The sequence below is a fragment of the Symphalangus syndactylus genome, chromosome 9 (genome assembly GCF_028878055.3).
Source record: "Symphalangus syndactylus isolate Jambi chromosome 9, NHGRI_mSymSyn1-v2.1_pri, whole genome shotgun sequence".
Classification (NCBI taxonomy): Eukaryota; Metazoa; Chordata; class Mammalia; order Primates; family Hylobatidae; genus Symphalangus; species Symphalangus syndactylus.
In genome coordinates, this window is record NC_072431.2 from 46,164,706 (window position 1) to 46,183,893 (window position 19,188).

The window sequence follows — 19,188 nt, forward strand, 5'->3', positions numbered from 1 at the left end:
TCATTATAGTAGAATGAATTCTAATCCCTTGGGTATGTACCCAGTAATGGATTGCTGGGTCAAATGGTATTTCTGGTTCTAGATCCTAATTTGCATTCCTACCAACAGTGTAAAATCATTCCTATTCCTCCCCATTCTTGCCGGCATCTATTGTTTCTTGACTTTTTAATAATCAGCATTCTGACTGGCCTGAGATGGTATCTCATTGTCATTTTGATTTGCACTTCTCTAATGATCAGTGATGTTAAGCATTTTTTCATATATTTGTTGGTCACATAAATGCCTTCTTTTGAGAAGTGTCTGTTCACATCCTTTGCCCACTTTTTGATGGTTTTTTTTCTTGTAAAATTGTTTAAGTTTCTTGTAGATTCTGGATATTGGACTTTTGTCAGATGGGTAGATTTGTTAATTTTTTAAAAAAACCAGCTTCTGAATTCATTGATATTTTTTAAGGGTTTTTCATGTCTCTATCTCCTTCAGTTCTGCTCTGATCTTAGTTATTTCTAGTATTCTGCTATCTTTTGGATTTATTTCCTCTTGCTTCTGTAGTTCTTTTAATTGTGATGTTACAGTGTCAACTTGATGTCTTTTTAGCTTTCTGACATGGGCATTTAGTGCTATAAATTTCCCTCGTAGCACTGCTGTAGCTGTGTCCCAGAGATTCTGGTATGTTGTCTCTTCATTCTCATTGGTTTCAAAGGATTTCTTGATTTCTGCCTTGATTTCATATTTACCCAGGAGTCATTTAGAAGCAGGTTGTTCAATTTCCATGTAGTTGTGTGGTTTTGAGTGAGTTTCCTAATCCTGAGTTCTAATTCGATTGCACTCTGGTCTGAGAGACTGTTTTGATTTCAGGTCTTTTGCATTTGTTGAGGAGTGTTTTACCCTCAATTATGTAGTTGATTTTAAAATAAGTACCATGTGGCACTGAGAAGCATGCATATTCTGTTGATTTGGGGTGGAAAGTTCTGTAGATGTCTACTAGGTCCACTTGATCCAGATCTGACTTCAAGTCCTAAATATCCTTGTTAATTTTCTGTCTCGTTGATTTGTCTAATATTGACAGTGGGGTGTTAATGTCTCCCACTATTATTGTGTGGGAGTCTAAGTCTCTTTGTATGTCTCTGAGAACTTGTTTTATAAATCTGGGTGCTCCTGTATTGGGTGGATATATATTTAGGATGGTTAGCTCTTCTTGTTGAATTGATCCCTTTACCATTATATAATGTCGTTCTTTGTCATTTTTAAAAAATCTTTCTTGGTTTAAAGTCTGTTTTGTTAGAGATTAGGATTGCAACCCCTGCTTTTTTCAGCTTTCAATTTGCTTGGTAAATTTTCCTCCATCCCTTTATTTTGAACCTATGTGTGTCTTTTTCATGTGAGACGGGTCTCCAGAATATAGCACGCCCATGGGGCTTGACTCTATCCAATTTACCTATCTGTGTCTTTTAACTGGGGACATTTAGCCCATTTACATTTAAGGTTAGTATAGTTACGTGTGAATTTCATCCTGTCATCATGATGCTAGCTGGTTATTTTGCACACTGGTTGATGGAGTTTCTTCATAGTGTCTTTTGCCTGCATATTTTGATGTGTTTTTGCAGTGGCTGGTACCGTTTTCTCCTTTTAATATTTAGTGCTTCCTTCAGAAGCTTTTGCAAGGCATGCCTGGTGGTGATGAAATCCCTCAGCATTTGCTTGTCTGAAAAGGATTTTATTTATCCTTCGCTTATGAAGCTTAGTTTGGCTGTATGTGAAATTCTGGGTTGAAAATTCTTTTCTTTAAGAATGTTGACTATTGTCCCCCACTTTCTTGTGACTTACAGAGTTTCTGCTGAGAGATCTGCTGTTAGTCTGATGAACTTCCCTTTGTAGGTGACTTGGCCTTTCTCTGGATGCCCTCAACATTTTTTCCTTCATTTCAACCGTGGAGAATCTGATGATTATGTGTCTTGGGTTTGATAACTCATGTAGTATCTTAGTGATGTCCTCTGTATTTCCTGAATTTGAATGTTGGCCTGTCTTGCTATGTTGCAGAAATTCTCCTGGATAATAACTTTAAGTGCGTTTTCCAACTTGGTTCCATTCTCCCCATCTTTTTCAGGTACTCCAATCAATCGTAAGTTCAGTCATTTTACATAGTCCCATATTTCTTGAAGGTTTTATTTCTTCCTTTTCATTATTTTTTTCTCTACTCTTGTCTGCCTGACTCATTTCAGCAAGATGGGCTTCAGACTATAACACTTTTTCTCCTGCTTGATCGATTCAGCTATTGATACTTGTATATGCTTTACAAAGTTCTCATGCTGTGTTTTTCAGCTCCCTGGGTCATTTAAGTTCCTCTGTAAACTGTTCATTCTAGTTAGAAGCTCCAGAAATATGGAACGCTTCACGAATTTAAGTGTCATTCTTGTGCAGGGGCCATGTTAATCTACTCAGTATCGTTCTAATTCTAGTATTTATGCTGCCAAAGCGAGCAGCCCTTTCTTTTCTTGACTTTGTGTTTGATATTCTCTTTTTCTCTGTTTCAAACAGGAAATCTGAAGTCATTCATTGAGACCATTTGTCTTTTGCAATACAAATGTTAAGAGCTATTACTTTTTCTCTGAGTACCGTTTTAGCTACATCACATAAATGTTGCTTTTTAGTGTTTTTATTTCTCAGATCTAAATAGTTTCTATTTAATCTATTGATTTCTTTATTGAATGATAAATTATTTTAAATTATTTAATTTTAAAACTTTAAAATTTCCAAATATTTAAGTATTTTATTTTGCAATTGACTTCTAATTTAATTAATACATTCAGATGAGAGTGATATTTTTCTTCTGACTGAAGACATTCTTTAACATTTCTTATAATGTAAATCTGCTAGTGAGAACTTATTTCAGATTTCAGATGTCTGGAAATGTGTGTATTGTCTTCATTTTTGAAATATATTTTCAGTGGTTATAAAATTTTATATTGACAGATTGTTTTTTTCTTTCAGAACTTTGAAGATATCTTCCCCTTGGGATAGTTAAAGTAGTGTGACAGGTACTAGGAAAATGGTGTGGGTAGCTTTTATTCAGGATTCTCAGGTTCCTGAGTTTGCTACCTTATTTTGGGGCATAGACATTCATTCTGTTAAATGTAACAATGGGTAATATCCTGAAGCCAAATGTCATACAGAGCTGCTCTTTTTCCTTTTTTTGTAATATTCTATAGCCTGTGAAAATCTAAAGTTACTTCTGAATTTTCTCTGCAACTCTTTCTCACTCCACTTATGTTGGGCACCATCTTCATAAGACACATCAGTTTATTTAGGTAGTGTGTCACTAGTTTAACCCGGAACAAAACTCTTTGACTGCTGACTGCTCAGTATGAGTTGGAGAGGTGGAGCAGAGATGCTAAATAATTAGAATGAATGCAGTATTATAATGCCCATGACAGTTAATTTTTAAAATATAATTTCAACTCTTATTTTCAATTCTGATTATATAGGTTCAGGTCTATTAGATGGGTATATTGTGTGATACTGAAGTTTGGCGTACAAATAACCCCATCACTCAGGTAGTAAGCATAGTACCCGATAGGTAGTTTTTCAGACTTTTTCCCCGTCCCTCCTCCCCGACTCAGGTAGCCCTATGTTATTCCCATCTTTATGTCCATGTGTACCAAACACTTAGGTCCCACTTATATGTGAGAAAATTTGGTATTTGGTTTTCTTTTCCTGCATTAATTTGCTTAGGATAATAGCCTCCAGCTGCATCCCATGTTGCTGCAAAAGAAATTATGTCATTCTTCTTTATGGCTGCATAGTATTCTGTAGTGTATATGTACCACATTTTCTTTATCCAATTCAATGTTGATGGGAATTTAAGTTGATTCCACATCCTTGCTATTGTGATTGTGAATATCTGTGATGAAAATACAGGTGGAATGATCTATTTTCCTTTGGATATATGCCCAGCAATGATATTGCTAGGTTGAATGATAATTCTATTTTTAGTTCTTTGAGAAATCTTCAAATTGCTTTCCACAGTGGCTGCAGTAATTTACATTCCACCAACAGTGTGTAAGTATTGCCTTTTCAATGCAGCCTCACCAGCATCTATAATTGTTTGACTTTTTAGTAACAGCCATTCTGATTGGTGTGAGATGATGTCTCATTGTGGTTTTAACTGCATTTCTCTGATGATTAGTGATGTTGAACATTTTTTTCACATCTGTTGGCCACTTATATATTTTCTCTTGAGAAATGTCTGTTCATACCTTTTGTACACTTTTTAAAGGGCTTATTTTTTTTTTGCTTGTTGAATTGTTTAAGTTTCTTCCAGATTCTGGATGTTAGACTTTTGTTGGATGCAGTTTTCTTCCATTCTGTAGGTTGCCTGTTTACTCTGTGTAGTTTCTCTTGCTGTGCAGGAGCTCTTGAGATTCACTAGGTCCCATTTGTCAATTTTGGTTTCTACTGAAATTTCTTTTGAGAACTTAGTCATAAATTCCTTCCCAAGGCCAATGTCCAGAATGATATTTTCTAGGTTTTCTTCTAGGATTCTTATAGATTGAAGTCTTACATTTGAATCTTTAATCCATCTTGAGTTAATTTTTGTATGAAGTTAAAAGTGGAGATCCACTTTCATTCTTCTACATTTGACTAGCCAGGTATCCCAGCACCATTTAATGAATAGGAAATAATTTCCCCATTGCTCATTTTTGTTAATTTTGTCAAAGACCAGATGGTTGTAGGTTTGTGGCTTTATTTCTGGGTTCTATAGCTTGTTCCATTGTTCTATGTGTCTACTTTTATCTTAGTAAAGAAAAAACCTGTTTGGGTTACTGTAGCCTTATGGTGTAATTTGAAGTCAAGTAATATAATGGCTCTGGCTTTGTTGTTTTTGCTTAGGATTACTTTGGCTATTTGAGCTCTTATTTTGTTTCCATATGAATTTTAGAATAGTTTCTTCTAATTCTGTGAAAAATAATGTTGGTATTTTGATAGAGATAGCATTGAATCTATAGATTGCTTTGAGTAGTATGCTTATTTTCATGATATTGGTTCTTTCAGTCTATGAGCATGGCATGTTTTTCAATTTGTTTGTGTCATCTATGATTTCTTTAAGCAGTGTTTTATAGTTCTACTTGTAGGATCCTTAGCATCCTCAGTTAAATGTATTACTAGCTATTTTTTTCTGGCTGTTTTAAATGGAATTGCATTCTTGATTTGGCTCCCAGCTTGAATGCTACTAGTACATAGCAATGCTACTGATTTTTGCACATTAGTTTTATATCCTGAAACTTTACTGAATTTGTTTATCAGCTCTAGGAGCCTTTTGGCAGAGTCTTTAAATTTTATATAAAATTATGTCATGTCCATGACAGTCTTAATAAGTCTGTTTTTACTGTTTGTTCTGAAACTTAAGTATAGTTAGATTTGGTATAAATGGATCCATTTTCTCCTGCCTAGGTTGTGGGCTATAGTTTCAGTATTAGTGTTTATTTTTTCTTAAAATTTTTATTTCCAGTATACAGAAATTCTTAAAGGTCTCTCTAAGCACTTTTTATTAAATTTTAAAACATATTTTGTATGTTTTTAGGATAACAGTATTCATCATAACAGTTATTAAATAGTAAAGATGTAAAATAGATATAAGAATATAAGTAAAACAAAAACTGAGTTTCCAATAGACAGTGATATTAAAAAAAGAGAGAGAAACATTTCCCCACATTTGGCCACAGAACATTGCACAGGTTTGGTACATTGTGAGGCTGGTGCAATGAATGTGGTAAGTTTAAGTCAGAGATGCCCAAGGTTGGTAGAGATGTTCAAAAAGATTAACAAGGGCTTGTAAGAGAAGAATTACAACCATGGAACTGGTGACCACTGGAAGAAATGACAGTAGTGTCCCTAAAACATGGTGGTAATGTCCAGTGATGGCAAAGCCAGTTTTAGGAGCAGTGGGACCAGTAGAAGTAACAACATAAATTAGAAGTGGTATTCAGTGACCACATCAGAGCAGGTGTGAGGGTGCCATGGGATGGTGGTGCTTGGTGAATGGTATGTTGTGAGCAGAAGCATCTGCACTGGTTAGTAAAAATGGCATTGTTGATAACAATCATGCCAGAAGCTGAATCATAAAATTGAATAAGTAGCATGAAACTATAAACAGCATGTATTGCCAGTGACACTTTGTTCATAATGTATGAAACACTCTCTAACCAATTCTTATTAGCATGTAGGAAGATATACCAATAAAATGTTGATTGAAACGTATATTTTTTTTCTGTAGAGCCATAGCCTTCTATCAATTTATTAATGATTTTGAATAGATTACCTGTTTCCTGGCTCAGACCTAAATTGGAAGATTCCATTTCTTTCTCCAAAGTCACCAATCCAGCTCAGATAGGTTTATCAATTTTTCAATAATGTATAAATATGCACTTCAAATTTATACATTTTCTTCCGTTTTCTTTTTTGTGAGACAGGATCTCACTCTGCCACCCAGGCTAGAGTGCAGTTGCACAATCATGGCTCACTGCAGACTCGACCTCCCTGCCTCAAGTGATCCTCCCACGTAGGCCCTACGGTAGCTGGGACTACAGGTACGCATTACTATGCCTAGCTAATTTTTTGTACTATTTGTAGAGACAGGGTTTCACCATGTTGCCCAGGCTGGTCTCAAACTCCTGGGCTCAAGAAATTCATCTACCTCGGCCTCCCAGAGTGCTAGGATTAGAGGTGTGAGCCACTGCACCCAGCTCCACACATTTAATTTTCATCAAGGCAATTAAATGTGTTCTCTATATATGGCTGTAATAGATATAGATATAGGGGTGTGTGTGTGTGTGTGTGTGTGTACACACATATATATATGGCTGTAGTTTCTTCAACTTTAGGGGAAAAAGTGATGTCTGGTACAATTGAATTCTCTAGATAAGTGTAATGCTTTCTTGTTCATTTAGGAAAATATTTGGGCAAGAATTAGTTCAAGCCCAACAGATAAAGCTATGGGAGAGTGTAGCAGATATTAGTATTCCACTGACATCTTCTCTTCATTCCTTTATCATTTTCTTACAGTCTGGCACCCAGTGTGTTTTCTGTCCCTACTGCTAGCATCTGCATCTCTTTTTGGAGGAATGCCCTCAGGCTTCTGGAACCCACTTTTCCTACACACTGAAAGTGTCAGAAGTCCTTGGAAATATATATCTTTTTGGGTACAGTCATGTTTTCATAACTAAAAGGTGCAGGAAAGTAAATTATTTGTCTCCTCTACCCCATTGATGGGTAAAATGCTGAGCTATGAATTGTAGTCTTCAGAGCTTTCCTGAAGTTTGAGTCAGTTACTTTTTGGAACTTTGCTTGATTTAATACTATAATCCAGGATTTCTCTCACACTTTCTGGCTCCCAGAGACCCCTTTGTCCAGTTCTTCTGGACAGAATTTGGAATTGTCTTATTGTTTCAGTCTTCTGTGATATTGTGTGGTTCCATGTACCTTGGCCAACTTTGGGATAAAATGACAAGAGAAAATGAAAGAAAAAACAATGAGTATTCACTTCACACTCCGGACAACAGAGGTCCTGTTTCCTGGTTTCTCTGGTCTCAGATAATTATTTTCTCAGCATTTTGAGCACCTGATCATTTTGCTGTGGCAGTGCAATTCTGTAATTGGTTAGAACCAAATATGGCCAGCCTTGGTTAGAACCAATAAAGAAAAGGGAAAACAACAACAACAAAAAAGAAACAAAACACATAGATTCTCCTTTCAAACTTCCACAGGCACCAATCCTTTTTTTCCCCAATATTATAAGTAGAAATACATGGTATCTCTTAAAGTTTTGCTGTCAGCTTTTACTGGACAGTTACTGGATTCAGCCCACCCTTGGGTCAAGGCAGAGAGGGAAATTTAGAATGGCCTCTGCCTCCTGAGAAAACTCATACTTATTAGAGTTTAGTACTAAATTTTTGACCTTAGTTCCCAATTTATCTGTTATGATTTTATTGTTTTATATGTTCTGGGGTACTTATATAATTTTAAAATATTTTGTCTACAGTTTCAGTTGTAATCACTGGGAGATGGAAGTTGTACTCACTCCATCTTGACCTAAATTTTCTTTATAGTTTTTATCTTTCTGCTGAAATTATTTAACAACTCATGCCTTTTGTCCACCTTTCTAGATTTAAAAATATATATTTTTATGGGTATTTTAAATTCCTTGCTTGACAATTCTTACATCTGAGTCATCATTGAGTTTAGTTGTGTTGATTGCTTTCTCTCTTGCCTTTTTTGTGTGTCTTTTGATTATTTTTAAACTAAATGCCTGATATTGTGTAAAAAACAGCGTTTGTGTCCAGAAGTAGGTGCTCCTCGTATTGTCTCAGGCTGTTAGCCTATGTGTGTGTGTTGTGGGAGGGTTGAGTGAATCTAATTAGTAATTGAGTTGGATTGATATTTTTCTTGTTGCTATCATTTCCTTCAGTGCACTGCAGGCTTCAGACTCCTCCAGTGGTGAACTGCTCTTACTTTGTGCTTAGCGTGGGGCTTAGAGACTCTCTCAGAAGTAGTGAAGCATTTCCTAGGCCCAGGGGACAAGGTTTCTTGTTGTCCCTTCTCTCAGTGGCGTAAGTTTTGGCTTTATATGAAAAAGAAGTATCGAGGGAATGGGCAGTGTTTTATGTTTGTTCTAGAGTCAGTCAGACGTGTGTTCACTACAGGCATGTCTGTGCCACCTAGGGAAGCACTTTTCCTGCCTTGTTTTGAGCACCTGAAAGTGGCCTGTGGAAAATAACTTTTGAGTGGATGTGAACTCCACTCCGCTTTTATTTATTCTTAACTTGTAACTTCCTTTTGTGCTTCGTCAAAGGTGAAATGGTTTCTGTGTCCCATCTGTATTTGGAGGGACATTTCACTCTTTGGAATCCAGTTCACTTAGGTCCTTGTAGCCTCAGATCTCCGATGTTTCCAAAAAGAATTATGATTTTGTAAATTAAATGGTTTTTTTCTTATCACTATAATTTTGTTTTCAGCTTCCAACATCTAATGCAGAAGGAGAACTCTAATTTTTATTTGAAAATATTACCTTTTGCTGCAGTGAAGAGAATCGATTTTAGTGAAGCAAGTGTAGATTGGAAAAATTAATTTGGAGGCCTATTATTTTGGATATAGGTTATAAGATGCTATTTTTGAAGGTCTATATATCATAGGAGTCAACAAGATAGATATTTACTTTTAACATTTTTAGATTAAATATTATTCTCCAATAATTAAGAACCATAGTACTGAGGAAACAGATTCAACTTATCTTCTTGATCTATTATCATAAATTGTTTGTTTCTATCTCTCAATTCAAAATGCCTTTCTTCCTCCTAGTTCATGAATAAATCCTAGCTAACAGGAAGGGAGAAGGACCAAAGGAATGTAAATACCTTTCATTTTAAAGGCCCAACGCAAAAGTTAGATCTGTTTCTTCTTGTATCTTGGTAGATAGAATTGATTGATGCGACCATACTTAGCTGCAAAGGATACAGAACATTATAGTTTTTAACTGGGAACCAAATACCCTGGAAACTTAATACAGACATGAGACAGAGTGGATGCAAGCAGGACACCTTATTAGTCATCACCATGGTCTGTCTTTTCCTGACTAAATATCCATACTCACCCTTTTTTCCCCACACCAAAGGTATTCGCAAATTATGAAAAGAGAAAATATCAGTGTTCCATATAATATTTACATTTAGTTCCAAGTGCAAGATGTATTTTCTCATGACCAAGCGACCAATAAACTAAAAAAAAGTTATATGTAGTCTTGAGTCAACTCAATATATATTGATGCAGTAAGAAACATGAAAAACTGTATTTTATATTCTGTTTCAGAAAGGTAAGAATAGAATACATATAGTTGTCACAGTTACATGTCAATGTTAAAAATCTGCTGTGCAGAAACTCCAGAGACTTTCAGCCTTGAGAGCAGGATACATTTTTTAGATAGAAAAAATAAAAGCTTTTCTTTTTTATTATGCCTCACGGTCCCCATGCTCTCACAATAAAATTTGCTGTCAGGAAGAAACTCTCTCGTGTATTATCCTCTGTGACCATATCTGTAGTGGCATCGTGCAGTATGCTGTTAGTGTCCACACACTTTTGATGACTCTTCCTGCTACTGTGGGCTTGGGGATCCAGGGCTGCCTTTAAGAGTCAAACAGACATGGGCTTTGACAGGTCAAACTGATGATTTTTTGGCAAGAGAATTTTTCCAAAATCTTATTGGACTTTCACTCTGTATAATTCCACACCTTTTCATGTGATAGTAACCACATCAAAAAAGCTTGCCTTCACATAGTTCTTAACTCCAAGGATTACACTTTTCAATTTACTGGTCTGTGTATAGCTCATTCACCTCAACTTCAAGTTAATGATACTTACCTTATGGGTATCGTAAACAACAGATTTGTGGGAAGGTAACACCTCTAAACTGAGAATAGATATTGGGGATGTTGGAATTTAAAAGGCTTTATCACAGATACCTTTGCAGTAGCTGAGGTGAGAGAGGATGGGGTTTAGAAAAAGTTAGTAGTAGGTAAAATTGAAAGAAGAGGCAAGATTTGATATGTATTTTGGAGGTAAGGCAGATAAAATAGGCTACTGGGTTATATATTGAAAGACAGAGAAAGAGAAATTCACAGAAGATGTCTAGGGTTTTGACCAAAACGATTGGTTTGATTGTGACACTATTGACAAAAAAAAAAAAAAAAAAGAATGTTTGAGAAAAAGAAATATCTACAATGAGAACCAATGTTATTCTGGAAAATTTCTACTTGGTCCTTGGGTTTTACCACTGTATTCTTTATAAACTTGTTTAACCATACTTTTATTCTTTCTTTTGCACCTTCTGAAAGCATAATTCTAATATGCTATGCTATTTCTTGGTAGCTTTTTGGACTATGGAGTCAAGTTTAAGGTATGATGTGCTTTCATCATTTGTTTTTCAGATTTGAAGTTGAGCTCTTCCTTTTTGTATTTTCTACTCTCGTGTGCCAAGCACTCACTTCTTGCCCATGTGGTGATATGAGTTTTAAAAGGCCCCTCATTCTTCTATATCAGTCAGCTAAAACATCCTTTATATGCACAGAATAATTTTGCTTTTTTATCTTCCAAAAATGCATGCATGACATTTAATGATGGCACTGAAAAAAGTCATCAGTAGATACATACAAAATATACTCAGTGTTTTTAGCAGAAATAAGTGAGAACTCATCATTTAGGGACACTCTTCTAAGATCCACCATGGCAGAGTCATTAAAGAATCAGGTATGACATGAAAAAAATGAAGTCTGACTTCATCCCTTGAGAGGTGATCATCTAATCTTCTGTTCTCTTCTAACTTTGTTTCCTTCCTGAATTCCAGAAAAACACAAGAAATCTTTGGGAATCTTTTATAAAAATACAGATTAAATTAATCATATAGTCATTAAACAACAGGTGAAAATACCCTTTATAAAAGATTGCTAAGATGTTTTATATTATTTTATCAAGATTCTTAACAGTGTTTAACAATTAGAGAGAACATAAATAATCACTAATTGTGCACAATACACTGCAGTGAAATAAGAGACTTGTTATAGTTCTATTTTTTAAACATTTTTTCTTTAATGACTTCAAATGGTACTGAAAACTATTTCATAAGTGAATATTACTTCCTCTTTCAAATAGTAAAATAAATGGCCTATACAGAGAACCGAAAAGAATAAAAGGAAAGTTACAAAATATGGGAAGAGTTGCTTGTGTCAGTTTAGATTTTGAACTACAGAGTTCCCAGCCTAAGCCTTTATAAAATGGCTTTAGACACTGGGCTATTAAAAAATGTGTTTTCCCTAGAGTAATACCTATGGTGTTCATCTTATCTACTAAATAATTCTAAGAATGGTTATTTCGGTATTTTCATGAAGCACTTTGCATTATTTCTTGGTTTATCCTTAGGAGTAATAATTCTCCTTACCAGGGTAGGATTTTCCTTTATAGTTACTTATACTTCCCTCTTCAGATAGTTCCTTAAAAACAGTCTAATAAAATGCTTATTACTACCACGGAAAGCAAATGTAAGCCTTATTCACTAGACATAATATTTTTCCCAGTGATAGTGTTTATCTTAAAAACAAACTCCAAAGTGTTTGATGAACCTCTATATGAGAAAAAAAAGATCCTTTGAGAACACAGAAAAAACTAGAGCTTCAATTTGTGTTAATTAATCTGAAAATAAGAAAGAATTAAGCTGTACTAACAATATCTATATTGACATGGGAGACTTTATTATAGAACTATGTTCATTTTGTTACACAAATGAGGCATTTGTGATTAACATGTGTTTTCTTATATTTTTATATTGGCAAATTAAATTCAGCCTGGTAGAATTATCAGAACAGGAAGAAGTAGGTGGCAGAAATAAAACATGATGTCATCAAATTAGATAATAATGTTAGATTTTTAAAACTAGAGTATTATATAAATATGAGTATGGGATGATAACTGATTGAACATGGTCCTATGAATAAATTATTATTATCCTGCTGTCTCAATTTTTAAAAAATGGCTCTGATCTCATATTTCTAACTCCAAGATGTTGAAGCTAAATCCTTGCTTGGGTTTAAAATCAGGTAACATATTTTTATTATATAACCAGCATTTTTGGTACATTAAAATGGTGTCTAATATACAAAATAAGCATTCACTTATAACTTCACCTTTGCAACAAAGCAAACTTTGTTTTATGTGCTCCTTTTGTCTTACTATATAAGGCTACATACGTTTTTATATTTGATACACTTTTTTATTTTATTCATTTTTAAACCTTTTACATTATAACGTTTGGAGGGAAAAAAAGAAGAAAGAGAAGTTCCTCCAGATATTTGAGAGATACAAAAATTATTGGTATAGTCAAAATTTGAGAAGTCATTTGGAATTTAAAGAAACCTTCATTCCATGTTACTTATTTTTTCACTTAGAAGTTGTCTGTTCCAAGACTACTATCCTACAATTATTGAGCAACAGATTAGGATATAACAATAAAAGAGAGATTCATAAATTTGAGTTTAATCCTTCATTTGTCCAAAAGTCTTTTGCAGGATACATTGGTTAAAGCATGAGAAACTTTGCAAAAGTTTTACTACATAGAATCTATGAAAAAAATGATTGGAAGGCAGGATGAGTCCATAAAATCCCTGTTGGAAAGGATTATTTCACTGGAGGAAATTATTTAATAGTTTACAGAAGCTTGGCACTCCAGGGACCTTGGAGGTCATGGAGCCCTTGACAGACATCTAGGAAGTGACAAATATAAGCAGCTGTGTAGAGAGACTCTGTCTCAAGAGGGATTAGATTTATAGCAACTAAAAGAGACTCAGAACTACAAGATTTCAGAGAAAGAAACCTGGAAGAAATTGTTTCCTCTGACAGATAAAGCAACAGAGAAAGGATTTTATTTGCACAGGATTTTAGAACACTGGAAATAGTTTGGCACTAGCTGAGTCCACATCAATTTCCTGTCTGATAAGACAGAGGTCATTTGACATTAACTCCATCAATAACTTTTCTATCACAAAATCTGTCTGTGGCGTCTTCCTTTGTTCTTGTTTTATCGAAAATAATATTTCTGTTCTAACTTCTCTCCACTCGTGTTGTTGACTTTTTTCTTCCTGTCTTTGCAAAGATGGAGATTTAGGAATTGTTTGTCTTTCCTTGCAAGCTCCAAATCACTTTTCAACACTCTGCTAAACATCTTCACCTGTAAGTTTCACTAGTCGCTCAAATTGGGATGTTTGAAATAAAGTTCATTACCTTCCTCACAACCTCAAATCGATTTTTCACTAGACGCTTCTCTTTCTGAGAACATAGCATTACTTGAACAGCCACTTTCCCAAAGAAGGAATCCAAATAGCTAATAATCATATAAACAGTGCTAATACATGTTATTAATAATTAATGAAATGCAACAACATCCTAGTATTGACATGTTAAGATAGCTCAAATTAAATATCAGCAAGGTCTAATTGAACAAAAATTAATGACAACTCTCATATGAGCTGGTAGGAGTACAAATTGATATGGGTTTGAAAAATAGTTTGATATTATAAGGTAGTTACTCTTGGCACCATTCACAACTTTTGACCCAGAAATTACACTCCCATGCTTATATCCAACAGGAACTCATGATAATATGCTTGACAAAAATTATTACAAGAATGTTTATTGCAGCATAAGTCATAGCTCCAAAGAAGAATGGATAAATATATTGTGGAATATTCATGCAAAATAATACTATCCATCAGTGGAAGCAAATAAACTGCATAGCACAGATGAGTCTCATAGCATGGATGGCATAGCACAGACGAGTCTTTATGCCATAGCATAGATGAGTCTCACAAACATGATATTAAGTAATGGAAATCAGATGCAAAAGATTATGTACTGTGTATTTCCATTTATATGTAAAGCTGTAAGTAGTGAAAACCTAAAAGTTAGTAGAAATTCAATGAATTTTAAATATATAGCTAAATAAATGGATGCTCTCCCCTAAGCCTCTAATATTCTTGTTTGCTTTGTCTAGTATTCCCTTACACATACTTCAAGCCCCAAATCATAGCTTAAAGACAAGACTTTTTTCATCTTTATGCTCTTAGACCTTATAATTTCTATGTCACAGAATTTATCACCATGTTATAAGTATCTTTTGACAAGATCATTTGGTTAATTTATCTTCGTATTTTTCATCTTGTGCTCTCCCACCCACTATTTTCTAACGTGTAGCCTGTGACATGGACCTGTGTAACAATGCGATTGGTTGTTGAAATAATAAATGTTATTTAGCCTGCGTATTTGATGTCCTCAATAATATATCTTTCAAATGCTGTCTACTATTACATTTATGTTTCCATTCATTCAAGTGCTTTTTTATGTGAAAATATAGAGCAATGTGTTTTCATTTAATTATCTTATTGATGCTTTTTTCTCTTTCTCTCTACTAATACCTTTCAAACTTATCTTAATTAATTAGTTAAGAGATCCCTTGATCTCTTAAATAAAATATGATTTCTCCCTACGTGTTAAAATGCTTGTCACACTTTCTATTTGATTTATATAAAAGTAATGTTAATTGCAGCACTATTCACAATTGCAAAGACGTGAGTTTACCTAGGTAACAAACCTGCACTTGTACCTCTGAACTTAAAATAAAAGTAAAAAAAAAATTAATTGTGTATCTTTCTTATACTTCATGTTGGACTCTAAACTGCTTAAGGCTTGGGACAATTTATTAATGATTCCTTTATCCCTTTATTGCCTAACTCTGCATGTTTCACATGGTAGGAATTTAGTGGAACTAAACTGAATTTTGCTGAATTAAATTAGCTAAGTATGCCCTGTACTGAAATATTGTTACGTAGTACAAATTAAAATGTGAGGTAAGAAGATGTTAAGATCTAAGAAGCAATGTCAAGCAGTAAAATCTGGTGAGTTGAATTTAAAAATTCAACTTAATATATATTCATTTCTAAATGAATAAAAGATGTTCTGCTAAATGTTGAAAGGCAGTACTTCCCAAATTATCTATAATGATGAACTAGGCTATTTAAACTCCAATTTATTGTAGAGTAATTCTTTTGAAACACAGTAAAATGGATTACAAGAAAATAAAATGTAAAAGCCAAATGATGTGAAATGCAAGTCTGAATTTTATTAGTAGATACAACAGATACAATATTTTAATTAAGTAAAAACAAAGACATATATAGGCAAGTACAAGAGTTGTAAAACTGTGGCTACTATGTGCTGAAAATCTGTGTATAGGTGATTAGCATAGTTAATTTTATATTGTAACTTTTTTGTTCCACACATATAAATAAATGAGTGATATAGCAATTGCTCAAATTAAATGCTTATGTAAGACACTTTGAATAAATACTGCTTATATCAATATTTAAATTTTTTGTATCAAATAAGATTTTTTTGTTGCTGTATTTAATTTATCTAATCTAAATTACATAAATAACAGTGCTACATGTGTTGCAAATATACATAAATAAACAGGTTTTTCATTTCATTTTAATGAAAAAGAAACCCATCTCACAGAATTATGTTGTAAGGACTTAAAGAGATTTTAATGCAATTCCATGAACCTCATAATGTTGGGTTTCGTTTTTCTGCAAAATGAAGCAAAGGGACTTCATTTTGAAATGATTGAATTCACTTTCAATCCTTCATTAGAAGCCAGTTCAGTAATTTAATTTTAATATTACAGTTTAACTTAAAATCAACTTTTGATGAAAGAGACAGATTCTGTATTTGTGAATCTCATGTGTGAATCTTCTTTCTTCTTCCTCTTTGTAAAAATATTACTACAATAAAATGAAAAAGACAGAAAAACCCACAAAACCAGTGTATAAAGAATTGTTAGAAGGGCCACCAGTTCATACAACAAAGCATTGCCAAGTGCCCCAGAAGCCCTTCTAAATGTCCTAATCCGGAATAAATTCTTCTCTCTTTCCAAAACAACTTAATCCTTTTAAGTTACAATAATTTCCTACTAAAAAAAAGTTTTATTACACAAATGCACATCACTAGACAATATCACTTAATCATGTCAATTTTTACAAACTGATATATTTTTTGTCTTATTCAGTGTATCCGTCATCTCTTTCTTTGTCTTACAATTTATCTCTTGAAGGACCCTGGTGTTTGACCTAGAAAGTTTTCCACTATCTGGATTTTGCTGGCTGCACAGTCACCGTGCATTTCAATATGATTCTCTGTCTTTTGTGTTTTCTAAAAGTTGGCAACTGGATCCAGAAGTTTAATCAGACTCAGATCCTTTTGTCAAGACTAAAGGGCATGTTAGGCAAGACTACAGGAAACATAAAAAGTCTGGCCACCTTTCTATTTGTAACGTTAGCATTACAATATTTGTAATGTTGAGGCTTAATGTGCAGATTTACTAATTCATTGTGGAAGGGGTTATAAAATGGTGGTTTTATAATTCTACCGTTTCTTTTCCAATCATTATAATATTTTCATAAAGATGTGCTTTTATTTCATTATGTGATAATACAATTGATAAAGGAAAGGGAGGTTAAAAACGCTATCATTTCCCATTATTCCTCAGCTTTCAAGATGATGGATAAATTTCTTATTATCTTCTAAAATTGATAATTTTGTTTTTTCATAAAAATATTATGGGCTCATAGATATAAGCAAATTTTATGGGTAACAATCCATTGCAATTGTTATCATTGTTGAAGCTCAAGTTATTCAATTTTTTAACAGTGATAGTCTCTCTAATTTAGCTTGTAATTTTATTTCAAATGAGGTTGGCAGTTTCGACAGCTAATTCTTCTTCATGATCTGGCATGAAAAAATATTATTGCACCATCTTTTACATTTCCTGCCCTAGACCTTAATTAGCTGTTTTTTCAAGAGCTCTGTATATTTAAGTTAAAAATGATATTTTAATATTTTTAGATGGTAGCCTTTTATTCTTAAAAGGCTGTATCTGGACTTTCTAAGATGACAGAGATGTTAAAAATTATCTATGTTGCTAGCTAGCTATCAAAATTAATAATTTTATATTGTCAATTTAGTTTGACTTTTTAATGGACTCATACAGTATTTATTGTGTCTAGCTTCTTTTTCCTCAGAATACTGGTTTTGAGATTTTTCCATGTTGTCATATGTATTAGTCAATTTCTTTTTATTGAGGATTAGGATTTTACTTTATAGTATGCTATAGTGTAAGGTTTGTTCATCTGATGATGGACAATTGAGTTAAGCTTTTCTTATTATAAACAAAGCTGAAATAACCATATATGTACAAACCTTTGTATGGGTATATACTTTTATTTCCCTAAAAATAAAATAGCTGGTTATATGGCAGACATATGTTTAACTCTTTAAGAAATGGCTGAAATATATTATAAAGTGATTGCAATACTTTATATTCAAATTCACAGTGTATGAAAATCTGAGTTTTTCTACATCTTCATCAACACTTGATTTTGTTAGTCTTCAATTTTAGTCTTTTAATTGTTCTTCACTAACTGTATATAGTACTTTATATATAATTTTAATATTATATAGTATTAATATAATATTAATGTTATATAGTATGTTATATATATAGTTGTATATAGTATTTCAATTTTAGTTTTTTAACTGACTGTTCTTCACTAGATTGTATATAGTATTTTAAGTCTTGGAAATCGAAAATGCTACTTTGTGGCAAGTCCTGAAAGAACAACTGTTTCTTTCATAGTGGATTCTTTTGATTTTTACCTTATTTCTTTATGCTTTATATGTACATCTAATTTAAATAATGATGGCTTCCTTGCTTCATTAGGCAGCATATTACTCTAAACACCATCCAGTTATTTATCACTGTATCATTAAATGTAATTACAAAACTTAACTCGGTATATAAAAAAACAGTATTTCAGGTTTCTAGGAATATAAATGATCCGTAGTATAAGCCTCGGCCAACATGTAGGAAGAGGCAGATGAAAAATATTGAGGTGCCATTAACGTGAAAATCGCCGACCATTCAGCTGTAATTTATATCTCAGCTAATATGGGCGAATGAAGAGAAGGCATTTAATAATCCTGTAATGGTCTGGAGAATTAGGCAGGTGCCAAGAAGTGAGCGGTAGTTTCATCATGTAGTAATATTAGATGGTGTGGGAAGATCAATGAATGAGTAGTTAATAATTTTTTATTAGTGGATGTGTTTTGCGGGTGTTGATCATTAGTGTTTTTATAGTTGAAATACAACGATGGTTTTTCATATTACTAGTCATGGTTATAATCCATGTGGGAATAATGGCTTATGCTTTATTTTTATTGAGTATTCTTTTGGTTATAGGGTTTGTAGGTTTTTGTTCGAAACCTTCTCCTCTTTATGGAGGCCTGGGGCTAATTGTTAGTGGTGCTGTGGATTGTGGCATTGTGTTGAATCTTGGTAGAGCTTTTGTGGGTTTAATAGTCTTTTTTATTTATTTGGGTGGTATGATGGTTGTTTTTGGTTGTACTGCGGCGATGGCTATTGAGGAGTATCCTGAAACATGAGGGTCAAGTATTGACATTTGAGGGGCTTTATTATTAGGGTTATTAATAGAGTTGCTGTTGGTTTGGTGAATAGTTGAGTGTGATGGGGTAGGGATCACCATT

The 19,188-nt window shown here is 33.6% G+C and overlaps 1 non-coding gene across 1 annotated transcript; it reads right to left on the bottom strand.

The window, feature by feature from the left end:
- Positions 1–2,373: 2,373 nt before the first annotated feature.
- LOC129490817 (U6 spliceosomal RNA) lies at positions 2,374–2,480 on the bottom strand. The gene has a single exon (XR_008660313.1). It is a non-coding gene; the product is annotated as a U6 spliceosomal RNA (small nuclear RNA).
- Positions 2,481–19,188: the final 16,708 nt, after the last annotated feature.